Here is a 6,059-nt window from a genome sequence, read left to right on the forward strand (position 1 = left end):
GAAGTTCTAGTTCCCACCCACAGGTATGAAAATATGACGAGGGAACTGAACAGTGCAGACATGACCAGAAGCCTGGACACAATTGACGAGCTGCGAGCAAGCGCAAAAATCCGTCTGGCTGCCTACAAACAGTCAGTGGCCAGGAGTTATAACAAGAATGTAAAAATCATGCTCCTGGAGGTAGGAGACCTGGTTCTCCGAGAGGTGTTCCAGAACACCAAGAATCGAAAAGCAGGCAAATTCTCCTACAAATGGGAAGGACCATACCAGGTAGAAGGAGTTGTTGGCCATGGTGCATACAGACTGATGACTATGGACGGTCAAATCATACAACGCCCATGGAACATACTTCACCTGAAGAGATATTACTTTTAATAATAAGTAGACTCTACTTTTCAGAATTATGTACTATGAGAAGCCAAATCATTTTTAAAAATAAAATAAAAAATTAGGTAGTAGGCATACTGCCAGTTTCACTCTTATTTCTGGTGTCTTTAGTTGTTTTTAAAACTTTAAACTACTATTGGATGGTGTGGTCTGGCAGCGTCCTGGGACCACAATTGCTCTGGTACCCCATGACATGGCAACAGGTACTTCACATCATTCTGATAGATTTTCCTATTTTCAGGCTTCTCTAAGTACATCACTTTGAATTATGGTATCTATGGTACTTTGAAAGGATGTCTAGCAGGACTGTCAACTGCCAACGCGGGGTGACAAGGCACATAGCACTCCAACATGCCTAACCTATTTTCTCCACAAGGAGCACCCTCACCAAAGTGACCGTGGAACATACGAAAGGGAGCCCTGGTGACAAATTGAATACGCTTATCCAGCTACCTCTCGATACCACCCCCGGACGTAGCTCGCACTAATCGCACTTAATCGGGGCCCCATGCATGCAAAAACGAACATGGAACGTAGGGATATCTCGCGCTACCGAGAATCCTGCGCAGCGTCTCCATCCGGTCCTAGAATGACGATAAACTTGCCTCAATTACGCCCCTGTCGGCATAAAACGAGACGAACACACCTTGCGTCATGAACAAGGTTAAGTAGTCCACAAATCATGCAAATACGCATACGCCTAAATCAACCAATGGTGACACGGGCTGCTTAGTCCGGATCGGTCTTTTTCGGTGACCAGTGGTCTAAATCACCCCGGGTTGACACGGCCACTCCTCCTTACATTGCGGATACGCCTAAATCAGCCATCAGTGACACGGCGACCTAGGCGAGTCATAACGTTATCCTTTTCAGGATGATAGGACTCGCCTAAATTAGTCAAACAGACTGACACGGCATAAACTTCCTAAAAACAGGGAAGATAAACAACAAACACACGATATGTAAGCTAAAACCTTGCCAAACTATGACAAGGGGCATTTCAAAATATGGCCAAAATACGGCCGCAAGTTTAACCGCCACCCTGGCGGAGCAAACACAAGAACAAGTTTAAAACTTACAAAGTCTGCCACCTCTGAGCCAGACTGCCAAAAAGTTTTGATAAACATAAAAATCTAATTATCGGTCACATTAATGACCTCCACCTCTCGCATCTCCTCTGCCTGCTGACCTCTCATTTCAGGTACTGCTTCGGCCTGAGCATCCTCAGCCGCCATAGCTCCCTGAGCTCCGTCAGCGGCATCCTGGGACATTCCAAAGATCACCCCCGGCACTGCTCGGCCCAACGCAGGAGAATTCACCTCACCAACTTCAGGCATCAGCACGCTCAAATCAGGTTGGGTAGGGTAGAGCGTCTCCAGCTGCTTCTCCTCTTCCTCTATGGCCTGCTAGGTGGGAGCCTCCTCGAGTGCAGCACGCATCCCACTGATCTTTCCCCGCCAGGTGGCATATGCAACAACGTTGGTGGCCAGGGAGATCAGCTCACTAATCTTCTCCTCAGACTGCTTTAGAGAGTCAGAAAAGGTGCTACACACCGCCTGGGTTCGAGCCACCGATCGATCCCCCCTTCAACTTCTTCTTGGTGACAAAGAAGCTCGGTCTTGACTCCACCACACGCTCCTTCGTATCAACTCGCTGCTGTACCGATCTGCACGATCTCCTTCACTCCCCGGTTCTTGGCGCCCGGTAGCACGGCCGGTGGTCCGCACTATGTTGATCATCTTCTGTTGTAGAGTGCAGACTGAAGGGTCTGGGGCATAAATAATCAGAAGTCAGCAAAAGAGTTGGGAGGCAGAATTTAAGCAAGAAGCAGGTGGACAGACAGGTAGAAGACGAAGAATATTTACCATGAAGGCATTGTGCACGTCGTTTTCAGCCATCTCCTCTGGAATGAACTCCGAAAATGTTTCCTCAACAGGAGGAAAGAGCAGCTGATCAATCTCCGGCCAGTACGGCACCTTGTCCACATTCCCAAAGCCTTCTGGGAAATGAGCAATGATGCCCCCACTAGACGAAGCATGAGGACTCGCAGGAGGAGTAGGCGGATGGCGAGATAACGGATTAACTTCCAAAGGCTCACATACAGCGGAACTAGAAACTGCAGGAGGAGTCTGAAAAGAGGCAGCAGGAGCACTCCTCTTGGAGGCAGAGGCCACATCAGGGCTGGCAGAAGGTCTCTTTCTTTTAGCACTTTGGAGGATGAGTTCCAATGGATCAACTTTTGAACCTGCAAGCACGCATAGTCTCAGACGACAGAATGCTTAAAACATCGGCAACAACAGCATGCAAACGAAAGTGGTTACAGAAACCTTACCAGAAGACATACTGTGGGCTGATTGAGGAGGATTGGAGGAAGAAGCGGGTGAGAAACCAGGAAGCAGGTCTGGGAACTTTCTCTCAGAATCAGAAATACTGAACAGCTTGCTGCAGGCAGAGATCTTGGCGCCAATGTGGGTAAGGTCACAGGGGCCTGCACGAAGACGATGAAGTAAGCTAGTAAGCAGCGAGATAAAATAATTCAGGTAACAGGAAAGCTACTTACTCGAAGTCAGAACCCATTTCTCGAAAATATAATCGGCAGGAGGCTGGATGGAGTCCTTCCTCACATAGAAGAAGTCCTCAAACCATTTCTCATCGCGAGATTTTGACACATGTCTGAAGGGAGCCTCTCCACGGCCCCGGAAGGAGAATTGACCCCTGCCCAGGGACCTGATGTTGTACATATGGGCCGGATCGCCTGGGTGACAGATTTGCAAGATTTCGACCGACCGCCGGAGAATAGAGAAGAACTCTCCAAATGGCGGCAGAGATTTGTGCCATGGCGAAATTGTTGGTGAAGATAAAATCTTGGACGAGTTTGGGGAAAGGAAAACGAAGGCCATATTTAAATGGATACAGATAGAAACAAACCCACCCCGGACGGAGGGCGTCAGCTTTCTGTCCCGGTTCAGGGATGGCGATATCAACCCCATCACCAAGACCAAGTAGGTTCTTGATCGTCGGAATGTCAGCCGGAGTTAGGACGGAATCACAATCATGTGGGTGTTTGAAAAGTCCCCGAGAAGGGAAAGTAGGGTCAAGATTGCGGTCGGAGGGTGTAGGGGTTGACGAAGACTGTCGAGTTTTCCCATGATGGAGAGAGAAAATGAAGATTAAAAGGAGAGAAGAAGATGGATTACCTGGTGATGGAGACGGAGAGGGGAAACAGTGAAGCCGGTGGAGAATAAAGGGGAAGGAAGATTGAGGGTTTGAGAGAGATTAGTCTTTGAAATGATTTGAAGTGATTAAATGAAAGTGGAAGAGAGACGTTGGGGTTATAAAGAGGAGAGAGGGAGTTGGGTGCGGAGAAAGAGGAGCAGGGCGGCTGGAAGTGATGGGCTGCATGGGAAGAAGTAAAAGACGGCGTAGGGTTTTTAACATTTGGTTACGTAAATTCCTTGTTTAATACTTGAAAGCGTACTTCACAAGAAATTTGGGGCAAACTGTTTGGGCTAAAAATAGCGTAATAAAGGAAGCCCCCTTGGTAAAATAAAAAGAAGAGATGAGGAGGAAGGGAACCCGCGATCTGGAAAGGGGAGATGGGCTTGAGAAGGATCAAGAGCCCACCGTGGAAGGTGCCCGCGTTAAGGAAAGGAGTGTCAGGGAGAAGTTAGGGAGAATTTAGGGAGATTGGGGAGAATTGGTAAAAGAGTTCGGGTTTGGAAAGAAGTCTTTATGGAAATAATATTCCCTTTCCATATTCGAGGTAGGACATATCTAGGGTTCTTACCCTATAAATAGCCAAGGAAGGAAATCAAGAGGGGTATTCACTCATCCATATATTCATTCAAGATTATATTCAAGACAACCACATCACGGAATATCACTCTCAAATATACACCGTCCGAGATCTTGCAGGCCTGACACCTAACGCCAGCAAGATTAGCATAAACGTTATCATTGTAATCATCCTCCAATTCATATAGTGCAATACTTGGCAGGGTACCGTCCCTCCCGCGGTTGTTCCCACATTGGGTTTTCCGCGTCACCAAAATCTTACGTGTCAATTTAGATTACGCACTCTATTTTCCGTTTACTTATTGACATACGAATCATCATACAATCGACCAACGAATATAGACTACATTGACCCTAATTAATCGACTTAAGTAAAAAAGACCTAAACAATTTCCAACACGAATTAATGGTTAAATGATACAAAATATTTGATTTACTTCCAAATAGCAAAAATCACAACTTATAATATACTCAAACTAACTTTATTTAAAGTTAACTATTTTACTTAACTACCGACGAATACATTGGCAGAATAAATAATATTTTATAACAAAATACACATAATTAATTAGTTAATCTTTTCTTAATTATGATATCTAACTTAAACATGGATGCAATTATTATAAACGTATATATAGGCTTAGGGCAACACGTTCCGTATATCACTAGACATGTCATTCTACTTCACATAATTGACAACATCATAATATCAAAGTGCAAAAGACAAGAAACAAGACTTACATTTTTCCCAAGGCTAAGAAAACATGTTGTTACTTCTAAAAATCATAAATAAATAATAACTTAAGTATTCCTTGAGAACTTATAGTTTTTAGAAAATACGGAGAGTTTGTAAACTATGAGAAATAAGAATCAAGCCAAAAACTCATAACGTTAATTTATAATGTAGAAATTTCACAGCATCTTGTCAGAAACTTACGTCAACTTGGAAAAATCACTATTAATTGTCAAAAATTTAAATTGTGACATGGCTTATAAATTTGGAAACTTACATGAGTCTATTAAATAATAAAGTTGGAATTATAACAAATAATTTTATAGTTTTTAAATGGCAAATTTTACAAAAACATGGCGCGAAAACACGACTGTACAGGGACATTCCCGACCACTATCCACTAAAATATTTATTACTCCTAAACCGTATATTATTTGAATATGAGACCAGTGGTATATAAAATCTAACTCACAAGGATATCACACATAAAAATTTCACATAAGAATTTTAAACAGGCAGTAAATGGCAGCCAAAACAATCAAGGGTAAAACGTCTTGTGAAATCAACCAAAATCGCATTCTTCACAATTTCACACAACAATTAATACTTCACATGCTTAATCATATTCACTCCTTTCACATACATGCCAAAATACTTCCTCATATCAACATCCTTATATCAATGCTTAAAAGAAATCGTGTCACACCCCTCCTCCGTAAAACAAGGCTACGCCCCCGTAACCGCAATCATCAATGAAACAACATTTAAACAAGGCAACTAGAACTTTCTAGACAAAACAAACAATATTCATTTTAAATTTACCCACAATCTCAAGTATTCTCTCAGGGTTACCGGTTCAAAACTGAGAGGGCCATGGTACGAATTAAGGCGCGCTTCTTAACCGCACTAAGAGGGGCTCCTAACAGTTTCTACCCGGGGTTCATTTTATTTAGACACATCCTACGTTCATTATTATTCATTGGTTATGCCTGAGGATCGTTTCGCTCTGATACCACTTTCTAACACCCCCATTTATTCAGGAGCCTTTAGCTAGACATTCCCAAATAAATAAGACTGTTACCATCTCGGTTTCCCGAGATAGTGAATAACAATGTACAACCATACCAAAGTACTTTAATTTATA

The sequence above is a fragment of the Silene latifolia genome, chromosome 11 (assembly GCF_048544455.1).
Source record: "Silene latifolia isolate original U9 population chromosome 11, ASM4854445v1, whole genome shotgun sequence".
Classification (NCBI taxonomy): domain Eukaryota; kingdom Viridiplantae; phylum Streptophyta; class Magnoliopsida; order Caryophyllales; family Caryophyllaceae; genus Silene; species Silene latifolia.